The 13,849-nt window shown below is 34.9% G+C and overlaps 5 non-coding genes across 5 annotated transcripts; all 5 read left to right on the top strand.

The window, feature by feature from the left end:
- The first annotated feature begins 1,662 nt into the window (after positions 1–1,662).
- On the top strand, positions 1,663–1,734 carry TRNAQ-UUG (transfer RNA glutamine (anticodon UUG)). The gene has a single exon. It is a non-coding gene; the product is annotated as a tRNA-Gln (tRNA).
- Positions 1,735–7,016: 5,282 nt separating this feature from the next.
- On the top strand, positions 7,017–7,088 carry TRNAQ-UUG (transfer RNA glutamine (anticodon UUG)). The gene has a single exon. It is a non-coding gene; the product is annotated as a tRNA-Gln (tRNA).
- Positions 7,089–7,908: 820 nt separating this feature from the next.
- TRNAQ-UUG (transfer RNA glutamine (anticodon UUG)) lies at positions 7,909–7,980 on the top strand. Its single transcript has one exon. It is a non-coding gene; the product is annotated as a tRNA-Gln (tRNA).
- Positions 7,981–8,800: 820 nt separating this feature from the next.
- TRNAQ-UUG (transfer RNA glutamine (anticodon UUG)) lies at positions 8,801–8,872 on the top strand. Its single transcript has one exon. It is a non-coding gene; the product is annotated as a tRNA-Gln (tRNA).
- A 3,499-nt stretch (positions 8,873–12,371) lies between these two features.
- On the top strand, positions 12,372–12,443 carry TRNAQ-UUG (transfer RNA glutamine (anticodon UUG)). The gene has a single exon. It is a non-coding gene; the product is annotated as a tRNA-Gln (tRNA).
- The last annotated feature ends 1,406 nt before the right edge of the window (positions 12,444–13,849 follow it).

Genomic DNA, 13,849 nt, shown 5'->3' with positions numbered 1-13,849 from the left:
TCTATATTGAAACTTTCTATAAATCCCATCAACTTCAGTGGTTTCTTTACTCCAAACTAATTTTGAAACTGTTTCAAATCAGTTTACAACTGGAGAGATGTTTGTCAAACATTTGGAAATAAGAAAATTTGCAATAAGAATGCAGTAATCCATCACTTGTGCTATGGTTTTTAGATATTCTGCTTTTTAGAATTTACTTCTTCAGTGTGCACTAATTAGAGTAAAGGTCTGGTCTTCTTCTCTTCTTAAAACTTAGTCCCCAGTAGATTCAATCACCAAAAAAATGTCCTGATTGATTAAGTTGCCTTTGCATTTCTTAGATTTGCCATATTGCTATATTTGAGAAAAAGTTTTCTCTGTATGCCATATAGAGAAATGCTGCATCAGCCAAAGGATGACATTTTTGTTTATTTCTAACATGGATTTAAAAATTCTCTGTTTTGTATGTGTCTATGATGCTCTCTAGCAAGTTTCAAGGTTTGCTAACTCTAGCCAATGCCATGTGTTCATCCCAGTCTTCATGCACTTTGTTGCTGGATAAAATCCTTTCTTGGCATTTCTTGTAGGACAACAAGAAAAAGCACATGGCCTATATGGGGATCAATCCCATAACCTTGGCGTTATTAGCTCCATGCTCTAACCAACTGAGTGAACTAGCCATACATAAAAGCATCAGCAAACACAAAAATGCCAAATGTACCTAAAACAGGAGAACATTCAGTATTTCAAAGATCAGCTATATTGAGTAGAGGAAGACTCTATAATAAAGGGTTCTATGCTGTAATGGTGAGTACTCTGGACTTTGAATCCAGTGATCCGAGATCAAATCTCGGTGGGACCTAACTTTGTTCAATTTTCTTAAAGTTTAATTTTCAAAGTTTTAGGATAGCATATCTATATTGAAACTTTCTATAAATCCCATCAACTTCAGTGGTTTCTTTACTCCAAACTAATTTTGAAACTGTTTCAAATCAGTTTTCAACTGGAGAGATGTTTGTCAAACATTTGGAAATAAGAAAATTTGAAATAAGAATGCAGTAATCCATCACTTGTGCTATGGTTTTTAGATATTCTGGTTTTTAGAATTTACTTCTTCAGTGTGCACTAATTAGAGTAAAGGTCTGGTCTTCTTCTCTTCTTAAAACTTAGTCCCCTGTAGATTCAATCACCAAAAAAATGTCCTGATTGATTAAGTTGCCTTCGCATTTCTTCGATTTGCCATATTGCTATATTTGAGAAAAAGTTTTCTCTGTATGCCATATAGAGAAATGCTGCATCAGCCAAAGGATGACATTTTTGTTTATTCCTAACATGGATTTAAAAATTCTCTGTTTTGTATGGGTCTATGATGTTCTCTAGCAAGTTTCAAGGGCTGCTAACTCTAGCCAATGCCATGTGTTGTTCCCAGTCTTCATGCACTTTGTTGCTGGATATAATCCTTTCTTGGCATTTCTAGAGGGACAACAAGAAAAAGCACATGGCCTATATGGGGATCAATCCCATAACCTTGGCGTTATTAGCTCCATGCTCTAACCAACTGAGTGAACTAGCTATACATAAAAGCATCAGCAAACACAAAAATGCCAAATGTACCTAAAACAGGAGAACATTCAGTATTTCAAAGATCAGCTATATTGAGTAGAGGAAGACTCTATAATAAAGGGTTCTATGCTGTAATGGTGAGTACTCTGGACTTTGAATCCAGTGATCCGAGTTCAAATCTCGGTGGGACCTAACTTTGTTCAATTTCCTTAAAGTTTAATTTTCAAAGTTTTAGGATAGCATATCTATATTGAAACTTTCTATAAATCCCATCAACTTCAGTGGTTTCTTTACTCCAAACTAATTTTGAAACTGTTTCAAATCAGTTTTCAACTGGAGAGATGTTTGTCAAACATTTGGAAATAAGAAAATTTGAAATAAGAATGCAGTAATCCATCTCTTGTGCTATGGTTTTTAGATATTCTGGTTTTTAGAATTTACTTCTTCAGTGTGCACTAATTAGAGTAAAGGTCTGGTCTTCTTCTCTTCTTTAGACTTCGTCCCCATAGATTCAATCACCAAAAAAATGTCCTGATTGATTAAGTTGCCTTTGCATTTCTTAGATTTGCCATATTGCTATATTTGAGAAAACATTTTCTCTGTATGCCATATAGAGAAATGCTGCATCAGCCAAAGGATGACATTTTTGTTTATTCCTAACATGGATTTAAAAATTCTCTGTTTTGTATGTGTCTATGATGTTCTCTAGCAAGTTTCAAGGTTTGCTAACTCTAGCCAATGCCATGTGTTGATCCCAGTCTTCATGCACTTTGTTGCTGGATAAAATCCTTTCTTTGCATTTTTTGTAGGACAACAAGAAAAAGCACATGGCCTATATGGGGATAAATCCCGTGACCTTGGCGTTATTAGCTCCACGCTCTAACCAACTGAGTGAACTAGCCATACATAAAAGCATCAGCAAACACAAAAATGCCAAATGTACCTAAAACAGCAGAACATTCAGTATTTCAAAGATCAGCTATATTGAGTAGAGGAAGACTCTATAATAAAGGGTTCTATGCTGTAATGGTGAGTACTCTGGACTTTGAATCCAGTGATCCGAGTTCAAATCTCGGTGGGACTTAACTTTGTTCAATTTCCTTAAAGTTTAATTTTCAAAGTTTTAGGATAGCATATCTATATTGAAACTTTCTATAAATCCCATCAACTTCAGTGGTTTCTTTACTCCAAACTAATTATGAAACTGTTTCAAATCAGTTTTCAACTGGAGAGATGTTTGTCAAACATTTGGAAATAAGAAAATTTGCAATAAGAATGCAGTAATCCATCACTTGTGCTATGGTTTTTAGATATTCTGGTTTTTAGAATTTACTTCTTCAGTGTGCACTAATTAGAGTAAAGGTATGGTCTTCGTCTCTTCTTAAAACTTAGTCCCCAGTAGATTCAATCACCAAAAAAATTTCCTGATTGATTAAGTTGCCTTTGCATTTCTTAGATTTGCCATATTGCTATATTTGAGAAAAAGTTTTCTCTGTATGCCATATAGAGAAATGCTGCATCAGTCAAAGGATGACATTTTTGTTTATTCCTAACATGGATTTAAAAATTCTCTGTTTTGTATGTGTCTATGATGCTCTCTAGCAATTTTCAAGGTTTGCTAACTCTAGCCAATGCCATGTGTTCATCCCAGTCTTCATGCACTTTGTTGCTGGATAAAATCCTTTCTTGGCATTTCTTGTAGGACAACAAGAAAAAGCACATGGCCTATATGGGGATAAATCCCGTGACCTTGGCGTTATTAGCTCCACGCTCTAACCAACTGAGTGAACTAGCCATACATAAAAGCATCAGCAAACACAAAAATGCCAAATGTACCTAAAACAGCAGAACATTCAGTATTTCAAAGATCAGCTATATTGAGTAGAGGAAGACTCTTTAATAAAGGGTTCTATGCTGTAATGGTGAGCACTCTGGACTTTGAATCCAGTGATCTGAGTTCAAATCTTGGTGGGACCTAACTTTGTTCATTTTCCTTAAAGTTTAATTTTCAAAGTTTTAGGATAGCATATCTATATTGAAACTTTCTATAAATCCCATCAACTTCAGTGGTTTCTTTACTCCAAACTAATTTTGAAACTGTTTCAAATCAGTTTACAACTGGAGAGATGTTTGTCAAACATTTGGAAATAAGAAAATTTGCAATAAGAATGCAGTAATCCATCACTTGTGCTATGGTTTTTAGATATTCTGGTTTTTAGAATTTACTTCTTCAGTGTGCACTAATTAGAGTAAAGGTCTGGTCTTCTTCTCTTCTTAAAACCTAGTCCCCAGTAGATTCAATCACCAAAAAAATGTCCTGATTGATTAATTTGCCTTTGTATTTCTTAGATTTGCCATATTGCTATATTTGAGAAAAAGTTTTCTCTGTATGCCATATAGAGAAATGCTGCATTAGCCAAAGGATGACATTTTTGTTTATTCCTAACATGGATTTAAAAATTCTCTCTTTTGTATGTTTCTATGATGTTCTCTAGCAAGTTTCAAGGTTTGCAAACTCTAGCCAATGCCATCTATTGATCCCAGTCTTTATGCACTTTGTCCCTGGATAAAATCCTTTATTGGCATTTCTTGTAGGACAGTAAGAAAAAGCACATGGTCTTTATCGGGATCGAACCCGTGACCGTGGCGTTATTAGCTCCACGCTCTAACCAACTGAGTGAACCGGCCAAACATAAAAGCATCTGCAAACACAAAAATGCCAAATGTACCTAAAACAGGAGAACATTCAGTATTGCAAAGATCAGCTATATTGAGCAGAGGAAGAGTCTACAATAAAAGGTTCTATGGTGTAATGGTGAGCACTCTGGACTTTGAGTCCAGTGGTCTGAGTTCAAATCTTGGTGTGACCTAACTTTGTTCATTTTCCTTAAAGTTTAATTTTCAAAGATTCATGATAACTTATCTATATTTAAACTTTGTATAAATCCTATCAACTTCAGTGGTTTATTTACTCTAAACTTATTTTGAATCTGTTTCAAATCAGTTTTCAACTGGAGAGATGTTTGTCAAACATTTGGAAATAAGAAAAGTTGCAATAAGAATGCAGTGATCCATCACTTGTGCTATGGTTTTTAGATATTCTGGTTTTTAGAATTTGCTTCTTCAGTGTGCCTTAAAGAGAGTAAAGGTCTGGTCTTCTTCTCTTCTTAAAACTTAGTCCCCAGTAGATTCAATCACCAAAAAATGTCCTGTTTGATTAAGTTGCCTTTGCATTTCTTAGATTTGCCATATTGCTATATTTGAGAAAAAGTTTTCTCTGTATGCCATATAGAGAAATGCTGCATCAGCCAAAGGATGACATTTTTGTTTATTCCTAACATGGATTTAAAAATTCTCTGTTTTGTATGTGTCTATGATGTTCTCTAGCAAATTTCAAGGTTTGCTAACTCTAGCCAATGCCATGTGTTGATCCCAGTCTTCATGCACTTTGTTGCTGGATAAAATCCTTTCTTGGCATTTCTTGTAGGACAACAAGAAAAAGCACATGGCCTATATGGGGATCAATCCCGTGACCTTGGCATTATTAGCTCCACGCTCTAACCAACTGAGCGAACCGGCCAAACATAAAAGCATCTGCAAACACAAAAATGCCAAATGTACCTAAAACAGGAGAACATTCAGTATTTCAAAGATCAGCTATATTGAGTAGAGGAAGAGTCTACAATAAAGGGTTCTATAGTGTAATGGTGAGCACTCTGGACTTTGAGTCCAGTGATCTGAGTTCAAATCTTAGTGTGACCTAACTTTGTTCATTTTCCTTAAAGTTTAATTTTCAAAGATTCAGGATAACTTATCTATATTAAAACTTTCTATAAATCCCATCAACTTCAGTGGTTTCTTTTCTCCAAACTAATTTTGAAACTGTTTCAAATCAGTTTTCAACTGGAGAGATGTTTGTCAAACATTTGGAAATAAGAAAATTTGCAATAAGAATGCAGTAATCCATCACTTGTGCTATGGTTTTTAGATATTCTGGTTTTTAGAATTTACTTCTTCAGTGTGCACTAATTAGAGTAAAGGTCTGGTCTTCTTCTCTTCTTAAAATTTAGTCCCCGTGGATTCAATCACCAAAAAAATGTCCTGATTGATTAAGTTGCCTTTGCATTTCTTAGATTTGCCATATTGCTATATTTGAGAAAAAGTTTTCTCTGTATGCCATATAGAGAAATGCTGCATCAGCCAAAGGATGACATTTTTGTTTATTCCTAACATGGATTTAAAAATTCTCTGTTTTCTATGTGTCTATGATGTTCTCTAGCAAGTTTCAAGGTTTGCTAACTCTAGCCAATGCCATGTGTTGATCCCAGTCTTCATGCACTTTGTTGCTGGATAAAATCCTTTCTTGGCATTTCTTGTAGGACAACAAGAAAAAGCACATGGCCTATATGGGGATCAATCCCGTGACCTTAGCGTTATTAGCTCCACGCTCTAACCAACTGAGCGAACCGGCCAAACATAAAAGCATCTGCAAACACAAAAATGCAAAATGTACCTAAAACAGGAGAACATTCAGTATTTCAAAGATCAGCTATATTGAGTAGAGGAAGAGTCTACACTAAAGGGTTCTATGGTGTAATGGTGAGCACTCTGGACTTTGAGTCCAGTGATCTGAGTTCAAATCTTGGTGTGACCTAACTTTGTTCATTTTCCTTAAAGTTTAATTTTCAAAGATTCAGGATAACTTATCTATATTTAAACTTTGTATAAATCCTATCAACTTCAGTGGTTTATTTACTCTAAACTTATTTTGAAACTGTTTCAAATCAGTTTTCAACTGGAGAGATGTTTGTCAAACATTTGGAAATAAGAAAAGTTGCAATAAGAATGCAGTGATCCATCACTTGTGCTATGGTTTTTAGATATTCTGGTTTTTAGAATTTGCTTCTTCAGTGTGCCCTAATGAGAGTAAAGGTCTGGTCTTCTTCTCTTCTTAAAACTTAGTCCCCAGTAGATTCAATCACCAAAAAAAGTCCTGATTGATTAAGTTGCCTTTGCATTTCTTAGATTTGCCATATTGCTATATTTGAGAAAAAGTTTTCTCTGTATGCCATATAGAGAAATGCTGCATCAGCCAAAGGATGACATTTTTGTTTATTCCTAACATGGATTTAAAAATTCTCTGTTTTGTATGTGTCTATGATGTTCTCTAGCAAGTTTCAAGGTTTGCTAACTCTAGCCAATGCCATGTGTTCATCCCAGTCTTCATGCACTTTGTTGCTGGATAAAATCCTTTCTTGGCATTTCTTGTAGGACAACAAGAAAAAGCACATGGCCTATATGGGGATCAAACCCGTGACCTTGGCATTATTAGCTCCACGCTCTAACCAACTGAGTGAACCAGCCATACATAAAAGCATCAGCAAACACAAAAATGCCAAATGTACCTAAAACAGGAGAACATTCAGTATTTCAAAGATCAGCTATATTGAGTAGAGGAAGATTCTATAATAAAGGGTTCTATGGTGTAATGGTGAGCACTCTGGACTTTGAATCCAGTGATCTTAGTTCAAATCTCGGTGGGACCTAACTTTGCTCATTATCCTTAAAGTTTAATTTTCAAAGTTTTAGGATAGCTTATCTATATTGAAACTTTCTATAAATCCCATCAACTTCAGTGGTTTCTTTACTCCAAACTAATTTTGAAACTGTTTCAAATCAGTTTTCAACTGGAGAGATGTTTGTCAAACATTTGGAAATAAGAAAATTTGCAATAAGAATGCAGTAATCCATCACTTGTGCTATGGTTTTTAGATATTCTGGTTTTTAGAATTTACTTCTTCAGTGTGCACTAATTAGAGTAAAGGTCTGGTCTTCTTCTCTTCTTTAAACTTAGTCCCCATAGATTCAATCACCAAAAAAATGTCCTGATTGATTAAGTTGCCTTTGCATTTCTTAGATTTGCCATATTGCTATATTTGAGAAAACATTTTCTCTGTATGCCATATAGAGAAATGCTGCATCAGCCAAAGGATGACATTTTTGTTTATTCCTAACATGGATTTAAAAATTCTCTGTTTTGTATGTGACTATGATGTTCTCTAGCAAGTTTCAAGGTTTGCTAACTCTAGCCAATGCCATGTGTTGATCCCTGTCTTCATGCACTTTGTTGCTGGATAAAATCCTTTCTTTGCATTTCTTGTAGGACAACAAGAAAAAGCACATGGCCTATATGGGGATCAATCCCGTGACCTTGGCGTTATTAGCTCCACGCTCTAACCAACTGAGTGAACTAGCCATACATAAAAGCATCAGCAAACACAAAAATGCCAAATGTACCTAAAACAGGAGAACATTCAGTATTTCAAAGATCAGCTATATTGAGTAGAGTAAAACACTCTAATAAAGGGTTCTATGCTGTAATGGTGAGCACTCTGGACTTTGAATCCAGTGATCCGAGTTCAAATCTCGGTGGGACCTAACTTTGTTCATTTTCCTTAAAGTTTAATTTTCAAAGTTTTAGGATAGCATATCTATATTGAAACTTTCTATAAATCCCATCAACTTCAGTGGTTTCTTTACTCCAAACTAATTTTGAAACTGTTTCAAATCAGTTTACAACTGGAGAGATGTTTGTCAAACATTTGGAAATAAGAAAATTTGCAATAAGAATGCAGTAATCCATCACTTGTGCTATGGTTTTTAGATATTCTGGTTTTTAGAATTTACTTCTTCAGTGTGCACTAATTAGAGTAAAGGTCTGGTCTTCTTCTCTTCTTTAAACTTCGTCCCCATAGATTCAATCACCAAAAAAATGTCCTGATTGATTAAGTTGCCTTTGCATTTCTTAGATTTGCCATATTGCTATATTTGATAAAACATTTTCTCTGTATGCCATATAGAGAAATGCTGCATCAGCCAAAGGATGACATTTTTGTTTATTCCTAACATGGATTTAAAAATTCTCTGTTTTGTATGTGTCTATGATGTTCTCTAGCAAGTTTCAAGGTTTGCTAACTCTAGCCAATGCCATGTGTTGATCCCAGTCTTCATGCACTTTGTTGCTGGATAAAATCCTTTCTTTGCATTTTTTGTAGGACAACAAGAAAAAGCACATGGCCTATATGGGGATAAATCCCGTGACCTTGGCGTTATTAGCTCCACGCTCTAACCAACTGAGTGAACTAGCCATACATAAAAGCATCAGCAAACACAAAAATGCCAAATGTACCTAAAACAGGAGAACATTCAGTATTTCAAAGATCAGCTATATTGAGTAGAGGAAGATTCTTTAATAAAGGGTTCTATGCTGTAATGGTGAGCACTCTGGACTTTGAATCCAGTGATCCGAGTTCAAATCTCGGTGGGACCTAACTTTGTTCATTTTCCTTAAAGTTTATATTTCAAAGTTTTAGGATAGCATATCTATATTGAAACTTTCTATAAATCCCATCAACTTCAGTGGTTTCTTTACTCCAAACTAATTTTGAAACTGTTTCAAATCAGTTTACAACTGGAGAGATGTTTGTCAAACATTTGGAAATAAGAAAATTTGCAATAAGAATGCAGTAATCCATCACTTGTGCTATGGTTTTTAGATATTCTGGTTTTTAGAATTTACTTCTTCAGTGTGCACTAATTAGAGTAAAGGTCTGGTCTTCTTCTCTTCTTAAAACCTAGTCCCCAGTAGATTCAATCACCAAAAAAATGTCCTGATTTATTAAGTTGCCTTTGCATTTCTTAGATTTGCCATATTGCTATATTTGAGAAAAAGTTTTCTCTGTATGCCATATAGAGAAATGCTGCATCAGCCAAAGGATGACATTTTTGTTTATTTCTAACATGGATTTAAAAATTCTCTGTTTTGTATGTGTCTATGATGCTCTCTAGCAAGTTTCAAGGTTTGCTAACTCTAGCCAATGCCATGTGTTCATCCCAGTCTTCATGCACTTTGTTGCTGGATAAAATCCTTTCTTGGCATTTCTTGTAGGACAACAAGAAAAAGCACATGGCCTATATGGGGATCAATCCCGTAACCTTGGCGTTATTAGCTCCATGCTCTAACCAACTGAGTGAACTAGCCATACATAAAAGCATCAGCAAACACAAAAATGCCAAATGTACCTAAAACAGGAGAACATTCAGTATTTCAAAGATCAGCTATATTGAGTAGAGGAAGACTCTATAATAAAGGGTTCAATGCTGTAATGGTGAGTACTCTGGACTTTGAATCCAGTGATCCGAGTTCAAATCTCGGTGGGACCTAACTTTGTCCAATTTCCTTAAAGTTTAATTTTCAAAGTTTTAGGATAGCATATCTATATTGAAACTTTCTATAAATCCCATCAACTTCAGTGGTTTCTTTACTCCAAACTAATTTTGAAACTGTTTCAAATCAGTTTTCAACTGGAGAGATGTTTGTCAAACATTTGGAAATAAGAAAATTTTAAATAAGAATGCAGTAATCCATCACTTGTGCTATGGTTTTTAGATATTCTGGTTTTTAGAATTTACTTCTTCAGTGTGCACTAATTAGAGTAAAGGTCTGGTCTTCTTCTCTTCTTTAAACTTCGTCCCCATAGATTCAATCACCAAAAAAATGTCCTGATTGATTAAGTTGCCTTTGCATTTCTTAGATTTGCCATATTGCTATATTTGAGAAAACATTTTCTCTGTATGCCATATAGAGAAATGCTGCATCAGCCAAAGGATGACATTTTTGTTTATTCCTAACATGGATTTAAAAATTCTCTGTTTTGTATGTGTCTATGATGTTCTCTAGCAAGTTTCAAGGTTTGCTAACTCTAGCCAATGCCATGTGTTGATCCCAGTCTTCATGCACTTTGTTGCTGGATAAAATCCTTTCTTTGCATTTTTTGTAGGACAACAAGAAAAAGCACATGGCCTATATGGGGATAAATCCCGTGACCTTGGCGTTATTAGCTCCACGCTCTAACCAACTGAGTGAACTAGCCATTCATAAAAGCATCAGCAAACACAAAAATGCCAAATGTACCTAAAACAGGAGAACATTCAGTATTTCAAAGATCAGCTATATTGAGTAGAGGAAGACTCTTTAATAAAGGGTTCTATGCTGTAATGGTGAGCACTCTGGACTTTGAATCCAGTGATCCGAGTTCAAATCTCGGTGTGACCTAACTTTGTTCATTTTCCTTAAAGTTTAATTTTCAAAGTTTTAGGATAGCATATCTATATTGAAACTTTCTATAAATCCCATCAACTTCAGTGGTTTCTTTACTCCAAACTAATTTTGAAACTGTTTCAAATCAGTTTACAACTGGAGAGATGTTTGTCAAACATTTGGAAATAAGAAAATTTGCAATAAGAATGCAGTAATCCATCACTTGTGCTATGGTTTTTAGATATTCTGCTTTTTAGAATTTACTTCTTCAGTGTGCACTAATTAGAGTAAAGGTCTGGTCTTCTTCTCTTCTTAAAACTTAGTCCCCAGTAGATTCAATCACCAAAAAAATGTCCTGATTGATTAAGTTGCCTTTGCATTTCTTAGATTTGCCATATTGCTATATTTGAGAAAAAGTTTTCTCTGTATGCCATATAGAGAAATGCTGCATCAGCCAAAGGATGACATTTTTGTTTATTTCTAACATGGATTTAAAAATTCTCTGTTTTGTATGTGTCTATGATGCTCTCTAGCAAGTTTCAAGGTTTGCTAACTCTAGCCAATGCCATGTGTTCATCCCAGTCTTCATGCACTTTGTTGCTGGATAAAATCCTTTCTTGGCATTTCTTGTAGGACAACAAGAAAAAGCACATGGCCTATATGGGGATCAATCCCATAACCTTGGCGTTATTAGCTCCATGCTCTAACCAACTGAGTGAACTAGCCATACATAAAAGCATCAGCAAACACAAAAATGCCAAATGTACCTAAAACAGGAGAACATTCAGTATTTCAAAGATCAGCTATATTGAGTAGAGGAAGACTCTATAATAAAGGGTTCTATGCTGTAATGGTGAGTACTCTGGACTTTGAATCCAGTGATCCGAGATCAAATCTCGGTGGGACCTAACTTTGTTCAATTTTCTTAAAGTTTAATTTTCAAAGTTTTAGGATAGCATATCTATATTGAAACTTTCTATAAATCCCATCAACTTCAGTGGTTTCTTTACTCCAAACTAATTTTGAAACTGTTTCAAATCAGTTTTCAACTGGAGAGATGTTTGTCAAACATTTGGAAATAAGAAAATTTGAAATAAGAATGCAGTAATCCATCACTTGTGCTATGGTTTTTAGATATTCTGGTTTTTAGAATTTACTTCTTCAGTGTGCACTAATTAGAGTAAAGGTCTGGTCTTCTTCTCTTCTTAAAACTTAGTCCCCTGTAGATTCAATCACCAAAAAAATGTCCTGATTGATTAAGTTGCCTTCGCATTTCTTCGATTTGCCATATTGCTATATTTGAGAAAAAGTTTTCTCTGTATGCCATATAGAGAAATGCTGCATCAGCCAAAGGATGACATTTTTGTTTATTCCTAACATGGATTTAAAAATTCTCTGTTTTGTATGGGTCTATGATGTTCTCTAGCAAGTTTCAAGGGCTGCTAACTCTAGCCAATGCCATGTGTTGTTCCCAGTCTTCATGCACTTTTTTGCTGAATATAATCCTTTCTTGGCATTTCTAGAAGGACAACAAGAAAAAGCACATGGCCTATAAGGGGATCAAACCCGTAACCTTGGCGTTATTAGCTCCATGCTCTAACCAACTGAGTGAACTAGCCATACATAAAAGCATCAGCAAACACAAAAATGCCAAATGTACCTAAAACAGGAGAACATTCAGTATTTCAAAGATCAGCTATATTGAGTAGAGGAAGACTCTATAATAAAGGGTTCTATGCTGTAATGGTGAGTACTCTGGACTTTGAATCCAGTGATCCGAGTTCAAATCTCGGTGGGACCTAACTTTGTTCAATTTTCTTAAAGTTTAATTTTCAAAGTTTTAGGATAGCATATCTATATTGAAACTTTCTATAAATCCCATCAACTTCAGTGGTTTCTTTACTCCAAACTAATTTTGAAACTGTTTCAAATCAGTTTTCAACTGGAGAGATGTTTGTCAAACATTTGGAAATAAGAAAATTTGAAATAAGAATGCAGTAATCCATCACTTGTGCTATGGTTTTTAGATATTCTGGTTTTTAGAATTTACTTCTTCAGTGTGCACTAATTAGAGTAAAGGTCTGGTCTTCTTCTCTTCTTTAAACTTAGTCCCCAGTAGATTCAATCACCAAAAAAATGTCCTGATTGATTAAGTTGCCTTTGCATTTCTTAGATTTGCCATATTGCTATATTTGAGAAAAAGTTTTCTCTGTATGCCATATAGAGAAATGCTGTATCAGCCAAAGGATGACATTTTTGTTTATTTCTAACATGGATTTAAAAATTCTCTGTTTTGTATGTGTCTATGATGCTCTCTAGCAAGTTTCAAGGTTTGCTAACTCTAGCCAATGCCATGTGTTCATCCCAGTCTTCATGCACTTTGTTGCTGGATAAAATCCTTTCTTGGCATTTCTTGTAGGACAACAAGAAAAAGCACATGGCCTATATGGGGATCAATCCCGTAACCTTGGCGTTATTAGCTCCATGCTCTAACCAACTGAGTGAACTAGCCATACATAAAAGCATCAGCAAACACAAAAATGCCAAATGTACCTAAAACAGGAGAACATTCAGTATTTCAAAGATCAGCTATATTGAGTAGAGGAAGACTCTATAATAAAGGGTTCTATGCTGTAATGGTGAGTACTCTGGACTTTGAATCCAGTGATCTGAGTTCAAATCTCGGTGGGACCTAACTTTGTTCAATTTTCTTAAAGTTTAATTTTCAAAGTTTTAGGATAGCATATCTATATTGAAACTTTCTATAAATCCCATCAACTTCAGAGGTTTCTTTACTCCAAACTAATTTTGAAACTTTTTCAAATCAGTTTTCAACTGGAGAGATGTTTGTCAAACATTTGGAAATAAGAAAATTTGAAATAAGAATGCAGTAATCCATCACTTGTGCTATGGTTTTTAGATATTCTGGTTTTTAGAATTTACTTCTTCAGTGTGCACTAATTAGAGTAAAGGTCTGGTCTTCTTCTCTTCTTAAAACTTAGTCCCCTGTAGATTCAATCACCAAAAAAATGTCCTGATTGATTAAGTTGCCTTCGCATTTCTTCGATTTGCCATATTGCTATATTTGAGAAAAAGTTTTCTCTGTATGCCATATAGAGAAATGCTGCATCAGCCAAAGGATGACATTTTTGTTTATTCCTAACATGGATTTAAAAATTCTCTGTTTTGTATGGGTCTATGATGTTC

Source organism: Taudactylus pleione, unplaced genomic scaffold (assembly GCF_031769625.1).
Source record: "Taudactylus pleione unplaced genomic scaffold, aTauple2 ptg000085l, whole genome shotgun sequence".
NCBI lineage: Eukaryota > Metazoa > Chordata > Amphibia > Anura > Myobatrachidae > Taudactylus > Taudactylus pleione.
Note: the sequence above shows the minus strand (reverse complement) of the source record. Positions and strands in the feature narration are given on the sequence as shown.